Source organism: Oncorhynchus nerka, linkage group LG9b (genome assembly GCF_034236695.1).
Source record: "Oncorhynchus nerka isolate Pitt River linkage group LG9b, Oner_Uvic_2.0, whole genome shotgun sequence".
NCBI lineage: Eukaryota > Metazoa > Chordata > Actinopteri > Salmoniformes > Salmonidae > Oncorhynchus > Oncorhynchus nerka.
In genome coordinates, this window is record NC_088424.1 from 26,497,722 (window position 1) to 26,518,553 (window position 20,832).

The 20,832-nt window shown below is 45.0% G+C and overlaps 1 long non-coding RNA gene across 1 annotated transcript; it reads left to right on the plus strand.

The window, feature by feature from the left end:
• The first annotated feature begins 4,619 nt into the window (after positions 1–4,619).
• LOC115114515 (uncharacterized) lies at positions 4,620–8,167 on the plus strand. The gene is made up of 4 exons (XR_003861247.2): positions 4,620–5,935; positions 6,667–6,812; positions 6,942–7,046; positions 7,607–8,167. It is a non-coding gene; the product is annotated as an uncharacterized LOC115114515 (long non-coding RNA).
• Positions 8,168–20,832: the final 12,665 nt, after the last annotated feature.

Below are 20,832 nucleotides of genomic sequence, written 5' to 3' on the forward strand. Positions count from 1 at the left end.
TTGCTCCCAGGCAGACAAAATAACTTTTTTTGCCCGCTTTGAGGAAAATACAGTGCCACTGACACGGCCCGCTGCCAAAACCTGGGGACTCTCCTTCACTGCAGCCAACGTGAGGAAATCAAGCTCGAGACCCTGGGTCTCGACTCCGCCCTGTGCAACTGGATACTGAACTTCCTGACGGGCCGCCCCCAGGTGGTGAGGGTAGGTAACAACATCTCCACCCCACTGATCCTCAACACTGGGGCCCCACAAGGGTGCGTTCTGAGCCCTCTCCTGTACTCCCTGTTCACCCATGACTGCGTGGCCATGCACGCCTCCAACTCAATCATCAAGTTTGCGGACGACACTACAGTGGTAGGCTTGATTACCAACAACGACGAGACGGCTTACAGGGAGGAGGTGAGGGCCCTCGGAGTGTGGTGTCAGGAAAATAACCTCACACTCAACGTCAACAAAACAAAGGAGATGATTGTGGACTTCAGGAAACAGTAGAGGGAGCACCCCCCTATCCACATTGATGGGACAGTAGTGGAGAGGGTAGTAAGTTTTAAGTTCCTCGGCGTACACGTCACGGACAAACTGAATTGGTCCACACACACAGACAGCGTCGTGAAGAAGGCGCAACAGCGCCTCTTCAAGTTCAGGAGGCTGAAGAAATTAGGCTTGTCACCAAAAGCACTCACAAACTTCTACAGATGCACCATCAAGAGCATCCTGTCGGGCTGTATCACCGCCTGGTACGGCAACTGCTCCTCCCACAACCGTAAGGCTCTCCAGAGGGTAGTGAGGTCTGCACAACGCATCACCGGGGGCAAACTACCTGCCCTCCAGGACACCTACACCACCCGATGTCACAGGAAGGCCATAAAGATCATCAAGGACAACAACCACCCGAGCCACTGCCTGTTCACCTCGCTATCATCCAGAAGGCGAGGTCAGTACAGGTGCATCAGAGCAGGGACCGAGAGACTGAAAAACTTGCTTCTATCTCAAGGCCATCAGACTGTTAAACAGCCACCACTAACATTGAGTGGCTGCTGCCAACACACGGACTCAACTCCAGCTACTTTAATAATGGGAATTGGTGGAAATTGAGGTCAAATATATCACTAGCCACTTTAAACAATGCTACTTAATATAATGTTTACATACCCTACATTACTCATCTCATATGTATATACTGTACCCTATATCATCTACTGCCTCTTTATGTAATACATGTATCACTAGCCACTTTAAACTATGCCACTTTGTTTACATACCCTACATTACTCATCTCATTTGTATATACTGTACTCGATACCATCGGCTCTATCTTGCCTATGCTGTTCTGTACCATCACTCATTCATATATCTTTATGTACATATTCTTTATCCCTTTACACTTGTGTGTATTAGGTAGTAGTTTTGGAATTATTAGGTTAGATTACTCGTTGGTTATTACTGCATTGTCGGAACTAGAAGCACAAGCATTTCGCTACACTCGCATTAACATCTGCTAACCATGTGTATGTGACAAATAAATTTGATTTGATTTGATGAGTTTCAGAAAAAGGTCTTTGTTTCTGGCCATTTTGAGCCTGTAATCGATCCCACAAATACTGATGCTCCAGATACTCAACTAGTCTACATGCTTGTCTAGCTTTGGCTGTAAAGCATATTTTGAAAATCTGAGATGACAGGGTGATTAACAAAAGGCTAAGCTGTGTCTCAATATATTTCACTTGTGATTTTCATGAATAGGAATATTTTCCAGGAATATTTATGTCCGTTGCGTTATGCTAATTAGTGTCAGTCGATGATTAAGCTCCCTCATGCGGGATGGGTGAGGTTTTAACAAACCTCCAGACTAGCTTCAATGCCATACAACACTCCTTCCATGGCCTCCAACTGCTCTTAAATGCAAGTAAAACTAAACGCATGCTCTTCAACCGATCGCTGCTTGCACCCGCCCACCTGTTTAGCATCACTAGTCTGGACGGTCCTGACTTAGAATATGTGGACAACTACAAATACCTAGGTTTCTGGTTAGTCTGTAAATTCTCCTTTCAGACTCACATTAAACATCTCCAATCCAAAATTACATCTAGAATTGGCTTCCTATTTCGCAACAAAGCATCCTTCACTCTCATGCTGCTAACATATCCTCGTAAAACTGACTATCCTACCGATCCTTGACTCCGGCGATGTCATTTACAAAATAGCCTCCAACACTCTACTCACAGCAAATTGGATGCAGTCTATGACAGTGCCATCCGTTTTGTCACCAAAGCCCCATATACTACCCACCACTGCAACCTATGCTCTCGTTGGCTGGCCCTCGCTTCATTTTCGTCACCAGACCCACTGGCTCCAGGTCATCTATAAGTCTTTGCTAGGTAAAGACCCGCCTTATCTCAGCTCACTGGTCACCATAGCAGCACCCACCCGTAGCACGCGCTCCAGCAGGTATATTTTACTGGTCATCCCCAAAGCCAACTCCTCTTTTGGCCACCTTTCCTTCCAGTTCTCTGCTGCCAATGGAACAAATTGCAAAATTCACTGAAGCTGGAGTCATATCTCCCTCACTAACTTTAAGCATCAGCTGTCAAAGCAGTTTTCCAATCATTGCACCTGTACACAGCCCATCTGTAATTAGCCCACCCAACTACCTCATCCCCATTATGTTTTTTTTTGTTGCTCCTTTGCAGCCCAGTATCTCTACTTGCACATTCATCTTCTGCACATCTATCACTCCAGTGTTAATGCTAAATTGTAATTATTTCACCTCCATGGCCTATTTATTGCCTTACCTCCCTAATCTTTCTACATTTGCACACACTGTATATAGATGTTTCTATTGTGTTATTGACTGTACGTTTGTTTATCCCATGTGTAACTCTGTGTTGTTTGTGTCACACTGCTTTGCTGTCACGAATATTACCGAAGGTGACTCCCCTTCTTGTTCGGGTGGCGCTCGGCGGTCGTCGTCGCCGGTCTACTAGCTATCGCTGATCCGTTGTTCTGTGTTCGTTTAGTTCTGTCTAATTGGTATCACCTGTTTCTTGTTTGGTTGTTAGGATAGGGTTATATATAGTCTGTTCAGCCCGCTTCTGTTTCGTGCGGGCTTGTTCTCCTGTTTCTTTGTTTGAGTGTATTTTGTTGGCATTTGGGTTTCACGCTGTCCGTTTATATTTCTGTTCATTTGTGTTTCCACTTTTGTACATGTTATGTTTCCAGGACATTAAAGCGTGTTGTTTTTCCCACATCCTTTGCTCTCTGCGCCTGACTCCACACCTCTTCACTCATTTACTCGTAACAGAAGCCCGCACCTCTCTATGGAGTCAGCAGGAGCAGCGACCACTCCTCTTCCCACTATGGAAGAGCGAGTTCAACATCACACGTCCATCCTCCATCGCCTAGGATCAGCGATGGATCAGATGATGGAGAGGATGGATCGTTGGGAGAGGAATGGTTTCCCTACTACTACCCCACCGACCCTCCTACCAGCAACTCTACCATCTCCCCCATCTGGATCCGGTTCCAGCGCTCTGCACATGACGACTCCGAGGAATTACGATGGAGCAGCGACGGGTGCCAGGGATTCCTGCTGCAATTAGACCTCTACCTGGCCACCGTTCGGCCGGCCCCCTCGGAGGAGGAGAGAGTAGGGGTCCTCATCACCTGCCTGACCGGTAGAGCCCTGGAGTGGGCTAATGCGGTCTGGAACGGGCCATTATGAGTACCTCGTCATGCCATACGGTTTAAAGAATGCTCCAGCTATATTTCAATCCTTTGTGGATGAAATACTCAGAGACCTGCACGGACAGGGTGTAGTGGTGTATATTGACGATATTTTGATCTACTCCGCTACACGCACTGAGCATGTATCTCTTGTGCGCAAGGGTTCTTAGACGACTGCTGGAGAATGACCTGTATGTGAAGGCGGAGAAATGTGAGTTTTCCAAACAATCAGTTTCCTTCCTGGGTTATCGCATTTCCAGCTCTGGTTTGGTAATGGAGGGTGACCGCATAAAGGCCCTGCGTAATTGGCCGACTCCGACCACGGTAAAGGAGGTGCAGCGGTTTTTGGGATTTGCCAATTACTACCGGAGGTTTATCCGGGGTTTTGGTCAGGTAGCTGCCCCTATTACCTCACTGCTGAAGGGGGGTCCGGCGCGTTTGCAGTGGTCAGCAGAGGCGAACGGAGCTTTTCATAAGTTGAAGGCGATGTTTACTGAGGCGCCGGTGTTGGCACATCCGGACCCTTCTTTGGCGTTTATAGTAGAGGTGGACGCATCCGAGGCTGGGGTTGGAGCGGTGCTCTCACAGCGTTCGGGTGTGCCTCCGAAACTCCGCCCCTGTGCCTTTTTTTCAAAGAAACTCGGGCCAGCGGAGCGGAATTATGATGTGGGGGATAGGGAGTTGTTGGCTATGGTTGAGGCCCTGAAGGTGTGGAGACACTGGCTTGAGGGGGCTAAGCACCCTTTCCTTATCTGGACTGACCATCGTAACCTGGAGTATATCCGATCAGCTAGGAGAATGAATCCTCGTCAGGCAAGGTGGGCCATGTTTTTCACCAGATTTCGTTTCACTATCTCCTATAGACCAGGTTCCCTCAACACTAAGGCTGACGCTGTCAAGACTCTATGACACTGAGGACAGGTCCATCGATCCTACTCCCATCATTCCGGCAGCTAAGCTGGTGGCACCAGTAGTATGGGATGTGGACGCAGACATCGAGCGGGCGCATAGGGGGGAACCTGCGCCTCCACAGTGTCCGGAGGGTCGTAGGTACGTGCCGCTGGCTGTCCGTGATCAATTGATTCGATGGGCTCATTGTCTACCCTCGGCGGGTCACCCAGGTATTTATAGGACAGTGCGAGGTCTTGAGAGGAAGTACTGGTGGCCCACTTTGAGGAGGGATGTGCGATTCTATGTTTCCTCCTGTTCGGTGTGCGCCCAGAGTAAGGATCCTAGACACCTGCCAAGAGGTAAATTACAACCTCTTCCCGTTCCACAACGGCCGTGGACCCATCTTTCGGTAGATTTTCTTACTGACCTCCCCCCTCTCAGGGTAACACTACAATCCTGGTCGTTGTGGATCGGTTCTCTAAGTCCTGCCGTCTTATCCCATTGCCCGGTCTCCCTACCGCCCTACAGACTGTGGAAGCTCTTTTCACCCATGTCTTCCGGCACTACGGGGTGCCCGAAGATATAGTTTCTGATCGGGGCCCCCAATTTATCTCCCGTGTTTGGAGGGCATTTATGGAACGTCTGGGTCTCGGTCAGCCTGACCTCAGGGTATCACCCGGAGAGTAATGGTCAGGTGGAGAGAGTTAACCAGGAGGTGGGTAGGTTTCTGCGGTCGTATTGCCATGACCGGCCAGGGGAGTGGGCGAGATATATTCCCTGGGCAGAAATAGCCCAGAACTCACTAAGCCACTCCTCTACCAACATGTCACCATTTGAGTGCGTGTTGGGGTACCAGCCAGTCCTGGCACCGTGGCATCAGAGCCAGACTGAGGCTCCTGCGGTGGAGGAGTGGGTACAGCGCTCTAAGGAGACCTGGAGGGCGGTCCAAGAGTCATTACGCCAAGCGAGTATAAGGCAGAAGAAGAGCGCTGACCGTCACCGCAGTGAGGCCCCAGTGTTTGCACCTGGGGACAGGGTCTGGCTCTCGACCCGAAACCTGCCTCTCCGCTTGCCCTGCCGGAAGCTGGGTCCGCAGTGTATAGGGCCATTTAAAGTCCTGAGGAGAATAAATGAGGTTTGTTATCGATTATTACTTCCTTCGTATTATCGTATTAACCCCTCATTTCATGTGTCTCTTCTCAGGCCGGTGGTAGCTGGTCCTATGCAGGAAGATGAGGTTCCGGAGGTTCCTCCGCCCCCTCTGGACATCGAGGGGTCCCCGGCGTACAAGATACGAGCTATTCTGGACTCGAGACGCCGGGTGAGAGGCTTGCAGTACCTCGTTGACTGGGAGGGGTACGGTCCGGAGGAGAGGTGCTGGGTCCCGGTGAGGGATATTCTAGACCCATCTATGTTGAGTGAATTCCATCGCCTCCGTCCGGATCGCCCAGCGCCTCGGCCCCCGGGTCGTCCCCGAGGCCGGCGTCGGCGCGCTGCGGGAGCTGCGCGTCAGGAGGGGGGTACTGTCACGAATATTACCGAAGGTGACTCCCCTTCTTGTTCGGGTGGCGCTCGGCGGTCTTCGTCGCCGGTCTACTAGCTATCGCTGATCCGTTGTTCTGTGTTCGTTTAGTTCTGTCTAATTGGTATCACCTGTTTCTTGTTTGGTTGTTAGGATAGGGTTATATATAGTCTGTTCAGCCCGCTTCTGTTTCGTGCGGGCTTGTTCTCCTGTTTCTTTGTTTGAGTGTATTTTGTTGGCATTTGGGTTTCACGCTGTCCGTTTATATTTCTGTTCATTTGTGTTTCCACTTTTGTACATGTTATGTTTCCAGGACATTAAAGCGTGTTGTTTTTCCCACATCCTTTGCTCTCTGCGCCTGACTCCACACCTCTTCACTCATTTACTCGTAACATTTGCTTTATCTTGGCCAGTTCGCAGTTGTAAATGAGAACTTGTTCTCAACTGGCCTACCTGGTTAAATAAAGGTGGAACAAATACAAAACTATATGAGCTGACTTGACATCAAAGCAAAACTTAACTTTTTGCAGATGGATACCCTACCTCTGCCTGTGGTGTTGGAAGAGGCTGCATTGGGAAGAGGATGCATCAACACCCTGGAAATATGTCTACGGTGCACTCACTCATAACACTTTTTTGAGTGATAAATGAATGTATTGTCTTCAAGCTTGATAAGGTTAGCAAATGCATGCTTTATTTTTATAAATAAATAAATAGCCTATACATTCACCATGTAACAATTAGATATTTCATTACTTTGAACTAGTAGCTCGCTCATCTTGATAATGTGTTGTTCTCTTTCTAGAAGCAATCAGTTACAAGGCATAAAGACAGATTGAGGCCTTCAATCAAACTGAGGACAGAGAAATGTGCACCAGGTCAAGGCGTCATGCATGAATGGCTTTGAGATGTAAGTTAACAATAATTAATTTAGAGAAATAATAGGAATTTCCATATTCGGCATAACTCAATATTATGTAGCTTTTTGTTCACCCAAGCTTTATACATCTGAGTCAGGAAGAAGAAACAACTAGTAGAACTTTCTCTTAATTATGAAGTCCCCAATCTAGATTGAAGATCATAGTTCATTTGTTTTAATAATCTGTGTTGAGGCTTGGCTGGAGGTAAAATCTTGTATACTGTGGCTCTCTAGAAACAGTTGACCACACATTTAAAGGTAGATTTAGTATACCTTGGTTCCAGTTTATGCAAGCTACACTGTTTGTTTATAAAGCATTTATACAAGGCAGAAACATTGTTTCCTTGTTGGAAAAAATCTAGAATGTCAGTTTCAGTTTGAAACATAGCAACACCAAGGTAACTTTGCAACAGCTGACACCGTTTTTACAAATCCAAACCCACCCATATGCCAGCAAGTGTCTACCTTTTAATATGCCAGCATAGAACATATTTTCAGTAATTGTTTTCAGTATCCTAATGTTTTGGTTTTGTGTTTTCTTAATGTTTCAGTGTGTGCATTTAAGAAGCTTTGGATGAAGGACTTCCACACAGCTGTCATCTCCAAAGTTCACTCAAAAAGGCAATAGTTTTGAACTGGGTTTGCTTTTGCTTTTGTCGTTTTAATGATTTCAATTTAGTTAATTCTCTTTTAAACATCCATTGGTTCAAAGCTCATTGACCAGTTATCACTTGGCTCTAAATTCTGTAGTTGTAGTTAAACATAAGGTAAACATCCCCATAGCGTTCACATTTATCTCTTGTAAATGTTGAATCTACAATAGATATTAAATAAACAATTTATTTGGGAAATATTCATGCTGATTTCAAGTTGTATTAGATATATTTTGTATCTGTTAAGACATTGAATACACATTGTTTGTATATTTAGTACATGTAGTTAAGTTTTCTCTGTGAGAAGCAAGTATATTTAAAGTTATGTGATTTGGATTATGTAGATACGACATTTCAATGTTAACCCTCCTGTTGTGTTCGTTTCATGTTAATTCATTCTGTGTTCCCAGTCCAAAATGACCACCCCATTATAGCTGATTATAAATCCATAATAACACATATATTATCACCTAATGTTGTGTTAATTTTTTAAAATCAAATTAAGATCTTGTGAACATTACAAATTTTGAACTTCTATTTGCTATTTATGGCCTGTAGGCCTCATTGACCTGAGCTCATACAACTTGTTTTTGTGTAAAACAAAAAAAAAGAAAGCATAATGTATGGATTATTTTGACTATAACAAATACTCAGATGTAACATATTGTTCTATTTATCACAGACTAATTTGTGTCAAAGTTTAACAAGGAGATTCTCCTTCTCACCAGTGTCATGATCAAAGATATGATCAAGAGCCTCACATACAGTATATTGTTTGGTCATTGTGCTACCACAGAATGAATTGTGAGAAAGGCCTCAAAAAAGCTTTATATACCAGAGCTGCGAGAAAAGTTCTATATATTATTGAAACAATATTGTGATAGTTTGTGAGAATGCCAACAGGTGTGGTTCCCGTGGGGGAAAGGTTCCCGTGGGGATTGCCATGGAAACCAAGAAGGGGAGTGAGGTGTGTGTGTGTGCTCAAACACACATGCATGTGGGAGTCTGGGAGAGAAAGTGTGTCCATCTGATGAAGGGGCATGTGCCTGAACTCAATTTTATATACTAGTTGTGGTCTCCCCCATTCATTTCTAATGAACGGTCATTTTTGACCGGGTACACCTATTTGGACAAAGTCATGGAACCTTGTGACAATCAGATCAAATGAAGTACATTTTTCAGAGAGAAAACTTGTAAATCGGTCCAATTCGACCGGAACACTGCAGGAGGGTTAATACACAAAGTAACAAAAAAACGGATTCAATTTGCATAGTCATGAGTTTGTAGCAAAGAGTTTAATGTTCGACTTTACTTTCCCCAAATTATTTCCCAGAAGTTCACAAATTGCCGCAAGTTTGCCACAAAACTAAATTGCATGGAATGTGAAAATATGAGCTTGACGCAAATTGGCCAAAGACTGCGGTAAGGGCAAATCTAACACCAGGCCAAATCAGGAAGTACTGTCACCCTTTAATGTTTCCCCAATTTCACCTCCCTTCTACTTTCTTTCGATTTAGTGGCACTCTCTGATGGTTACTGTGTGTCACTACAGCATTGACATTTTCTAGTTTACACAAAAAGTTTGAACGGTAATTAGTTGGCCTACTATTGACAGGTAGAGGTTTTGTTGGTGGTGGAACTGTCCCCAAAATGTGATGCTTTTCCATGATTATTTTGGTTCCACATTATTTTTCAGTACATACATTTATGAAGCTGCACCATCGAGAGCACTGGTTGCTTCACTGCCTTTTATGGCAACAGCTCAGATACTACATAGGGTAGTGTGACTACACACAAAGTTACATGAATTGTCAAATATATTAGACAAACCCACAAATCATTCTAAGACACGCTTAGATTACTACATATATACAAAAAAAAGAAAAGGTAGGCAATATCCTACTGTTACTGAGAAACCAAGAACTGTTTCATTTCCTGTGTAGACATAGTTTGGATTAGCTTATTCACTGGCTTAATAAATCTACCTAGTCTAGTCCGAACACCCTCACCCAAAAACCTAGCAGGAACATCACAGACAGCACTAACTGTGCTCAGAGGTCTAACCTCAGGATGGGGAGTACTACAGATCCGCATATCCGGAGCCAGCACATTTTCAGTTACAGACTCAACGCTAGTAATGTCAGACGACTGATCAGATTCCTGGTAGATTGTCACAGACCACACTGACGAAGCATCTTCAACCAAGGTAACATTATCTGTCACAGCATCATCCACACGGAATGGAGTTTCGCAATCAGAACTCTTGTAGGCTTCGGGGATATCTCTCTGGTCCACTTCTGCTGAGTACACCTCACTTAAAGCGGACTTCATACAGTTGTTCCACCTCACTTCCATCAGCTGGGACTTCACCATCCTCTTGGAGTATCCTCCCAGAAGACTCAGGAAGTCCTGCTACCCAGTGGACAGTCCTGGCATCACTCCCATCCATTTGGCTGGACTCTGCAGACATCTCAGAGATCACGTCACCACTCGATAGAGATCCGTGACCCGCAGGTTCCTCCCAGGAAGGCAAAGGCAGAAAGTTGACTGACATAATCAGGTTCCTATGCACAGTTTTGATGAGTCCAGTGGTAGTTTGTTGGATACGATATGTGCTCAGTGAGTTGTGCTTCGCAACAACTATGTACACCACACTCTCCCAGCGATCAGCCAGTTTCTTCTTGCCCCTCTCCCCCTTGTTAGCAAGTAGAACTCTGTCTCCCTTCTGCACCGAGTGACCCGTAGACTGTCTGTTGTAGACGGTCTTGTCTCTTTTGTTGCTTACTGGCATGCTGCTGGGCCAGTGCCTCTCTCAGATCCCCACCCAGAGACTGGACATACTTATCCACATCTACTGTGTCCCCATCCAACAGCACACTTTCAAACATAACATCTACCGGCAACCTAGCGGTCCGTCCAAAATCAAGAAGAAAGGCGGAAACCCAGTAGTCTCGTGAACAGTGCAGTTATAGGAGAATGTCAATGTGTTCAACATCTGAGGCCATTTAGCCTTGGACCTAGCTGGCAGAGCTCTAATCATCCCACCCAGTGTGCGATTCAGACGTTCTGCTTGACCATTACCCATGGGATGATAAGATGTGGTGTGGGACTTTTCAACACCAGATAACTGAAGTAATTCTGCAATAAGGAACTCTCAAAGTTAGCACCCCTGTCAGAATGGATACAATCAGCGAACCCATAAATGCAGAATAAATTATTCCAGAGAACACAAGCAACAGTCTTAGCAGACTGGCTTGGACATGGATATGCACAGGCCAGCTTAGTAAAGTGATCAGTCACTACTAACACATCAAGACTTGTTGTTTGAATCTTCTGCAGTCCAGAAATCAATACACACAAGTTCTAAAGGTGCTGTTGTCACAATGGAGACAAGTGGAGCTCTTGCTTCAGGCTCAGGTGCTTTACTCAGCACACATCTCTTACAGTGGAGCATGTATTCCTTGACATCTTTTTGCATAGATTCCCAGTAAAACCGCTGTCTCGTAAGCCACAATGTGCGCTGCTGACCCTGATGACCAGCATCATCATGAACTCCCTTCAGCACAAGGCCTCTCAAAGACACAGGTATGACATATTGGAATATTTTCTACTTACTCACTGGGTGCTTTTAGACACGATACAGAATCCCTAACTGCGTGGTGAGTTTTCCCCACTGTCTTAGAGTATAAACTGTTTCTTCAGCTTCAAGGACTCGCTCTCTCCTAGATGGGCGTCGGCCTCTATCTACAAAGAACATGACTCTGCTGATGATAGGATCCAGTGACACACCTTGTGTGTAAGGACAGGTAAAGGGCTCTGACCCATGGACATCAACTTCTCAAGATGCTGCACATGTGAAATGGCCCTCACTGTGGCACCATCATCCCATCGGCGGTGGGCATGGAGGACAGCAGACACCTCTTCACAGGAAACCAACCCATAGACATTCTACAGCCAGCCTTGGGCTGCTCACAGGAGAGGTGGGAACATGTCTTGTACATCATCCACTCGAAGACCTTTGGCTTCCTCCAGCAGGACATCATATGGATTTCTAGTCAGTCGGTGCAGAACTTTGGAGCGGACAAATGGCTCTCTGCTCAAAGCATCAGCAACGACATTCTTGGGCCCTGGTATGTACTGGATATCAAAATCAAAAGGTGCCAGCTTTGCAACACATCTCTGCTTGCATGCATCAAGTCTCGGCTTTGTAAGAATATATTTGAGTGGATTGTTGTCGGTCCACACAGTAAACTTATGCCCTCGCAGCCAATTGCTGAGTTTATCATGAATGGCCCATTTCATGGCTAGAAATTCCAGCCGGTGAGCAGGATACTTGGATTGTGCATGATTAAGAGATTTACCAGCAAAAGCTATTGGCCTGGCTATGGCCTTCCCATCTTGCACTTGGGATAGTACAGCTCCCAAACCACTAGTAGATGCATCAACAGAAAGTAAAAATGGCTGAGAAAAATCTAGATGAGCCAGCAGTGCCTGGTCAACTAGTGCTGCTTTCAAAGCTTCAAAAGCGAGTTGACATTCTGCAGTCCAGTCTGCAGCAGTGAGCCTGCGAGAGGGACCAGGCCTCTTTCTGCCCTTGGCAGTCCAGTCTGCAGCAGTGAACCTGCGAGAGGGACCAGGCCTCTTTCTGCCCTTGGCAGTCCAGTCTGCAGCAGTGAGCCTGCGAGAGGGACCAGGCCTCTTTCTGCCCTTGGCAGTCCAGTCCGCAGCAGTGAGCCTGCGAGAGGCCTCTTTCTACCCTTGACCAGTCCGGCCTCTTTCTGCCCTTGGCAGTCCAGTCCGCAGCAGTGAGCCTGCGAGAGGGACCAGGCCTCTTTCTGCCCTTGGCAGTCCAGTCCAGTCAGTGAGCCTGCAGCAGTGAGCCTGCGAGAGGGACCAGGCCTCTTTCTGCCCTTGGCAGTCCAGTCCGCAGCAGTGAGCCTGCGAGAGGGACCAGGCCTCTTTCTGCCCTTGGCAGTCCAGTCCGCAGCAGTGAGCCTGCGAGAGGGACCAGGCCTCTTTCTGCCCTTGGCAGTCCAGTCCGCAGCAGTGAGCCTGCGAGAGGGACCAGGCCTCTTTCTGCCCTTGCCTCTCCTAGGCTTCTTCTGACCTGTAGTCAGCTGAAACAATGGCCTAGTAACCATGGAACAATTCTCAATGTAGTGTTGATAGTATACTACCATACCAAGGAAAGAACAGATTTGTCTAGGAGACGGAGTGACACCATCAGCTTCCATCATCTCACTCTCAGTCACATTTAAAATGGTTTGAACCTTAGCAGGGTCTGTGGCTAAAACCTCCCGAGAAATGATGTGGCCCAAAACAGACCTCCTCAAAAACTTGCACTTAGACGGAGACAGTTTAAGATTGTGCTCCTGCTACTGCTGAAAAACCATCTCAAGTCTCTGCAGACTCTCTTCCTCCATCTTAGCAAAACCCATCAGATCATGAAAATAGCAAAGGAGACTTTGCTGGCACATTGTAGAACCCTGATACCAAGTCCATTGTGCTGAAGAAGGCATTACCTCCCAGCTCCGCAAGTACATCTGCCTGATGAGGCAGGGGATGAGCATCCTTTACTGTGCGGGCATTTAACCACCTAAAGTCAATACATAGATGCAAGTCCCCATTCTTTTTCCATACAAGCACCAATGGTGAGGCGTACTCACTGCTGGATTTTCTGACAATTTCCTTTTCCTCCATATCATCCAGTGTTTCCCTGAGTTTTTGGTAATGAGCTGGGGAAAGCCTACTATAAGGTAATCGAAATGGGTGGTCATCAGTCAGCCGTATGCGATGGCAGAACTCTTTTGCCTCGTCACAATCCAGGCTATGTCTAGAGAACACTGTATCATACTTCTCAATTAAACTGACAAGTTTGTCTTTCCAGAACTGTGAAACTAGACACTCCTCAACAGACAGGCCTTGAAGTCCAAGATTGCTCAGTGTACTGTTGCCATTAACTACACTGCCACCAACTAAACTCTTAGCTGTCAGGCTGCCATGTGGGCTGTCACATTGTACTTTTGCCACGTTCTGGTAAGCTGCTTGCTGTTTGACATCAACATCCTCCAATGCAATGCAAGGGTACACATCTGCCACTTTAGCATTTAGTCTCAGGGTAACTGGCGAAGTTGTTGGATTCACAATCTTCACAGGGAGCCATCCATCCCCCCACAGAGGCGTAACTACTCTCCCTACTAATATGTGTCAATTCACACAACGAGACGTGCTGGGCTAGACAACAACAGTACTACCCACAGAGAGTTTTGTCTTTGGGGGTAGGCGTCCCCACACCAGATGCTCACTCATTGGTTGGAGCGTTACTGCTCTCTTCAACTTAATGGTGCCCACTTTATCTGGGATGGAGTCTCCTCTCCATCTCTCCAGATTTGATAGGAGATGCAGGAACAGGCTGTCATCACACTGGCCAGAAGGACCTGGCGTACCCACCACCCGCCAGTAGCTGTCATTTGATTTGAACTGCCTAATCAGAGACTTCAACACGTTAGTGCCCACAATGAGTTCATCAACCTGCCCATCTACAATAAGTACTGGGACTACATAACTGAAGCCATAAAGCTGTATTTTTAAGTCACACATGCCCACTGGGCTAGTTTGCGTCCCACAACAACCCACCAGGATGATGTCTGAAGGAGCTAGAAAGTTCCCCTCTACCACTCCTGCCTCCCTCAATCGAGGTACAATATCTGCGTGCAGAGTAGTAGCCATGGACCCACTATCGAACATCCCCTTCAGCTCAACTTTATCCTGTACTAGCACGGTGGTGTAAAACAAACTGTCATTCTGAGTATTTCTCATTGTGTTCTGAAAAATTACTGTGTTGTTCTTGGGTACTGACTCACAAAAATAAGAATAAACAGATTGGGTATCATCATCAGTGGAGGAAAAATGAGACTGCCTCACATTGCCCTCCTCAGAATGGAGGCTTTCTAGTTTTCCTGAGACCTGCCAGTCTGTCCACGTCCAGGGCTCTGTCGCTGCCCAGTCTCACTACAGTCAAAGCTCATGTGGCTTGGAGAGAAGCACTTGAAACACAGCTGGTGCATCTGACAGTGAGCTTTAGTCCAGTGATTAGTGGTTCCACAGACAGCGCACTCACGCTGACGTTTGGGGAACTTTTTAAGGGGCCCTCTGTTCACAGACTGAGTATTGCTGATAAGAGCCTTCTCTAACAAAGTCAAAACTTTCTCTAATGTCCCACCATCAGATACAGATGGGGCCTGTTCTGGTTCACGGCCACATAGAGAAAAAGATGACACATTGGGTCTGCTCACAGGATCCACTTCCTCCTAGGAGGAGTCAAAGTCAGCAGCCACCTGCTGTGAAAGTTGTGTTCTACATGCTTTATGCTCCCTTAACAGTTCATCCAAACAATCCTGCACCTCACTGGCTGTCCAGTCATGAAGGGGGTTGCATTTGAACACTTGGGCCAACTCTATATCAGGTCAGTTGCATACAAACATGACTGCCAACTCTGAGCACTGATTGGGCAAGGTCCTACCCTCGCTTACAAGGTACTGTTCAGCTGCCTCTGCAGCTTTGTTAAGCCTAATCCAGAAATCTTGTGGACCCTCATTAGCGTATGGTTTGATTGAGTAGAAATCAGCTAATGGCATACCTGAGCAGATAGTATCCCCAAATTGTTGCTTGAGAACACTGAACACTGCCTGACAACAGGGTTGTTACACATCCAGACTTTGGTCACATCCAGTGCCCTCCCCATGAGCCTAGCCATCACCTCCCCAACATTCTCAGACCCAGTGTAACCCCTCTTCTCTAGGTAGACTCCCATTAGCTCCTCCCACTCCAGGACAGAGTACTTATCTGAGCCATCACCCCTAAAGAAAGGTGGAGCACTAACATCTGACTTCACAACCAGATTCAGCTTGGACGCATCAATAAAAGTTGACCCACTTTGTTCAGGCAGGGGAAACTGCTGGGGTTGGTGAGGGGGATGGGCAGGAGAAAGACTTGAAGCACCTGGCTGCAGTAAACCCGCTCTGATAGATGCTCCTATCTCTGAACCAATCTGCTTAATAAGGTCACTAAACTGACTTGGAGGTGTCCCATTATTACTGAGGACTGGGGATGATGGTACATCAAAAGACAGGGATGGGATACCCTGGTCAGGTGGAGTAAACAGCCTACCCCTCCCAGTGCTTGTAAACTCAGGACCAGCAAACACTCTACTCCCATGAGCTGACTGTACAAATGGTGTAAATTCAAGGACACCCCTTCCTCTAGTCACACTAAAATCCCCAGCATAACTCATTTTATGGACTTGAGAGTCTTCCTCCGCTCAATAGAGCACTAAAATACAATGTCATTTACTACATTCAAATACTACAAAAAATGCAATGAACAAATTCCTTCAAAACATGCAAATAAACACAAATACCAGTATCTAGTGAATATGCTACATTCATCTTCACTATTTACAATATATATTCACTTATAGCAAACCATCAACACGTGTGCATGCGCAAATCGCGCACCTCCTCCCCATGCACAGCTCCGGTGGTCGGCTTGAGCTGATCAGTCGCCAGGTCGTGGCACCAGTTTATAGCGTGGTTCGTTCTGCGTTGTGTACTTTTAATTAGGACACTGCCACAACTGTAGGTCTGCTGGTTGGATTATTTTTATTTGCCATGCACACGAAGAGACAACACACAATACATTAGCCCTTGGCGCAGTCATAGCTCTCCCGCAACTTGCTAGCCGAAGGTCAGGCAAAAGAGAACAATAAGGGGGTACGGAAATACAGAAAACCCGCGAAGGGCAAAACCAAAATATACAAAACTTTTACAATCACGTGTATGTACAATTTTGACATGAAAAAAAGTGTTGTACACCAAAGAAAATAACATTATCTATGCAGCTGTAATTAAATAAAAGAAAACACTGAATTATTATTATTATTAGCAAATTATCAACATCCCCTCTTGACCTGGCCTATTTGAATTGGTTCTTGTGTGCAATTTGGTGCATAATCTAGGGGAACAACATCACACTGCTACACATAGTCACTTTAACTCTACCTACATGTACATATTACCTCAACCAACCAACCGGTGCCCCCACACATTGACTCTGTACTTTTTACTTAACACTCATTTTTTCTTAAACCTGCATTGTTGGTTAAGGGCTTGTAAGTAAGCATTTCACTGTAAGGTCTATCTATACCTGTTGTATTCGGCGTGTGTGACAAATAACATTTGATTTGATTTACTTAAATTTAAATGTAGATAGAGAATGCAAATTACACATAACCCAGTTACTTATTTCTTTGTTTGGGATTCAAACGAAATAAACACCACTAGGCTCCATTTAGTAACCAGTCTGCCACCACTCCAGATCTCTCCAAGCTCCTAGGACATAGCCACTTACTGAAGGTCTACAGACAATGTTGTATCTTGCAGTATCGTGTTAACTGATACACGGCTGACCTCCACTGGCAGACCTAACTAACAACACTACTGTCAAGCGTGGGATGGGAATTATTATGTGGATCCTACTCACACAAAGATCAAAGACATAGATCTAAAAATGTACCTGTAATGTAGCACATGCATTTTCAAGGTAATTTTCTCACTCAAAGTGACTCTGGGCATAGTTTTTATGACAAAAATAGCCTGTTCCACAAAAATACAATTATTCAAAGAGCAAATGTTTTAGCAAAACTGTTCATATTGTGCAATATCCCTAATATGCTGCATTACCAAACTTTTCCCACAAAACCTGGTCCTGTCAATGTAGCCAGTCACATGAGTGTCTGCCAATAGAAACCTGACCTGCCCTCACATAGTAAAACTAGCTGTCTCATTCAAACCTGCTTGTTTGTCACTGTGGCAACAATTTCAGGTGTGGCAGGGAGCCGCCCCATAGGGGCATGAGTTGACTTGTGTGTGTGTTGGAAACTGGAAACACTCACCAGCTAGGTTGGTGATTAATGATCGGCTGGAAAGCACTGGAGGTTTGCCTCAGGCTCACACAGTGCTGTCAATTCCAACTTTACTGCTATGTAGAATGCTCTCTCACTCTCTCACACACACACACGCACACACACACACACACACAGCATATGTTTTACTATCCTTGTGGGGGACCTAAAATGTATTTCCATTCAAAATCATACTAAACCTAACCCCTCCCCCTAATTGTTATCTGTGGGGTTTATTTAGTGGGTAGACAGCATCACAAAGTAATTTGATATTGTTTGGAATGATTTTAAACTATTTTCTTCTAACAGGAAATTCAAATGTTAGCCTTTGTATTAAAGTAGTCGCCCCGGTTGACTGGCAGGCTTCCCAGACTTTAGAATGTTCCTTAAGTTATCTAGTATTAGTGTACCAAGTTTGATGATTATTTCACCTATGCACTGGACTACAAGAGGTAAGAGGAGATTGAGAGAGGGTTAGAGGTTAACACAGGGTATTAAAAATAAACACACCCCCCTTGATGACAACGAGAGAGGTGGGTGAGGGAGGGAGCAGACATGAAGGCCCAACCCTGTGTCACACCAACTGTACTGTTTAGTCACCACTGAGTGAGTCTGCAAGAGATTCATAAACTCTGACAATGCAACAGAATCCCTCTACACTCACACTTTCCAACTTTCCATACTATAGAATTAGACATTAACAACACATACATAAATGATGCATGGACATGATAATTGTAACCCATTGTCATATTTCTATTAACTATCTGATGATGCCAACCCCAGTCTGTTGGAGGGAGTTAGTCAGAGTGACACAAGTCTCATCCTGCCTCAGCTGCAGTCTCTGTTAGGTGATGATAGATAGGTGGTGCTCTGTCCTGTGTTCAGAACAGTTCAATTACACTATACACATGATGTTTGTCTAACCGGCATGTTCATTCTCGTTCTGGGGTTTGTTGTTGGTGCAGTAGGGATTGTTAAACATCTAAGGAGAGAAAGAAAGGAGAAAAGCAAACATGATCATTACATTGCTGCTGAAAAAACCAAGCAAACAGGATGTGTCTCTTGGGTGTGTCTGTGTGTTTGGCCCCTTCAAGACAAGAACAATGGCCTGGTTCTGTTTGTGCATACAGTGCTGGGTGAAATACTGTACATTGCCAAATAGAAACTTTACTGTCCTGGTATGGAGGACAGTAACCCCCCATATCCATACCAGAGAATGTGTATTTTTGCATGTGTTCCAGTTACACCTATGAGAGGTATACATGTATATGCACATCACTGGTAGAGGTCGACCGATTACGATTTTTCAACGCCAATACCGATTATTGGAGGACCCCAAAAAAAACTGATACCGATTAATCGGCCAATTTATTTATTTATTTGTAATAATGACAATTACAACAATACTGAATGAACACTTTTATTTTAGCTTTATGTAATACATCAATAAAATCAATTTAGTCTCAAATAAATAATGAAACATGTTCAATTTGGTTTAAATAATGCAAAAACAAAGTGTTGGAGAGGAAAGTAAAAGTGCAATATGTGCCATGTAAAAAAGCTAACGTTTAAGTTCCTTGTTCAGAACATGAGAATATATGAATGCTGGTGGTTCCTTTTAACATGAGTCTTCAATATCCCCAGGTAAGAAGATTGAGGTTGTAGATATTATAGGACTATTTCTCTCTATACCATTTGTATGTCATATACCTTTGACTATTGGATGTTGTTATAGGCACTTTAGTATTGCCAATGTGACAGTATAGCTTCAGTCCCTCTCCTCGCCCCTACCTGGGCTCGAACCAGGAACACATCGACAACAGCCACCCTCGAAGCATCGTTATCCATCGCTCCACAATAGCCGCAGCCCTTGCAGAGCAAGTGGAACAACTACTTCAAGGTCTCGGAGCGAGTGACGTCACCGATTGAAACGCTATTAGCGTGCACCCCGCTAACTAGCTAGCCATTTCACATCGGTTACACCAGCCTAATCTCGGGAGTTGATAGGTTTGAAGTTATAAACAGCTCAATGCTTGAAGCACAGCGAAGTGCTGTTTGAATGAATGCTTACGAGCCTGCTGCTGCCTACCACCGCTCAGTCAGACTGCTCTATCAAATATCAAATCATAGACTTAATTATAACATAATAATGTAATCGGCCACAATCGGTATCCAAAAATGCCGATTACCGATTGTTATGATAACTTGAAATCGACCCCAATTAATCCGCCATTCCGATTAATAGGTCGACCTCTAATCACTGGTGCTTGAGGAGAGAAAACCATAAATATTGTAATGTTCTATAAGAGATCCTAATAGTGGATCCTGCTGTTCCCTACATATCAAAGATATAGCTCATGATGCAAAAAATAGGATCACATTCTATGATATACTATATTATACAAAATACAATTAAACATGTCGGTGCATTGACTGATGTTTCTTCATCTTGAAAGTATTGTAATCTATTGATGAGATGCTGATATGAATGGCTTAAACTTTACTATAGTAATTACTAGAAGGGTGTGGAGATAACAGAGATAGAGATTGGTCAACACACACACACACACCTACACACACAAAATAAGGTTAATGTCTGGCCACTATTTGTAAGTTATAGATGGAGTGGTCGATAACATTGAGAATGTGATTGTCGTAATGTTGACGGTATCATACAGCAGCAATAAATGTTTATTTTGTATTTGGATTACTCAGCACCCCTACATCACACGGCTATGGATGGTATTGTAACTCACTTCAGGTCAACTTCACTTGTTCCAGCATAGAACAATCTATTCACGTGTGCGGAGTTGCTGTCTTTGAGTTAATGTTGACACTATGTTCAGATACAGCCTATTGCTCATTTATTGTCTGCTCAAAGGATCAAAGGCCACTATACTATCTCTTTCTCAGACACTCTCTCCCTTTCACTCTCTCTCACTCTCACTCATGCACACACCTATGTGTTCAAGTCTGGCATACTGGAGCAGAGTTTAACCTCAGACTGGGTGTGTACCTCCTCCATTTTTCTCTTCTCCTTTCCCTTTATTAGCCTGTTGCTCAGACATCTGCTGCACACTATGTCTATATCGAATTGATTAAACTAATAAAACCATTACTTCCCATATTATCGTATTTTGCTTTCTAATGATAAACTAAT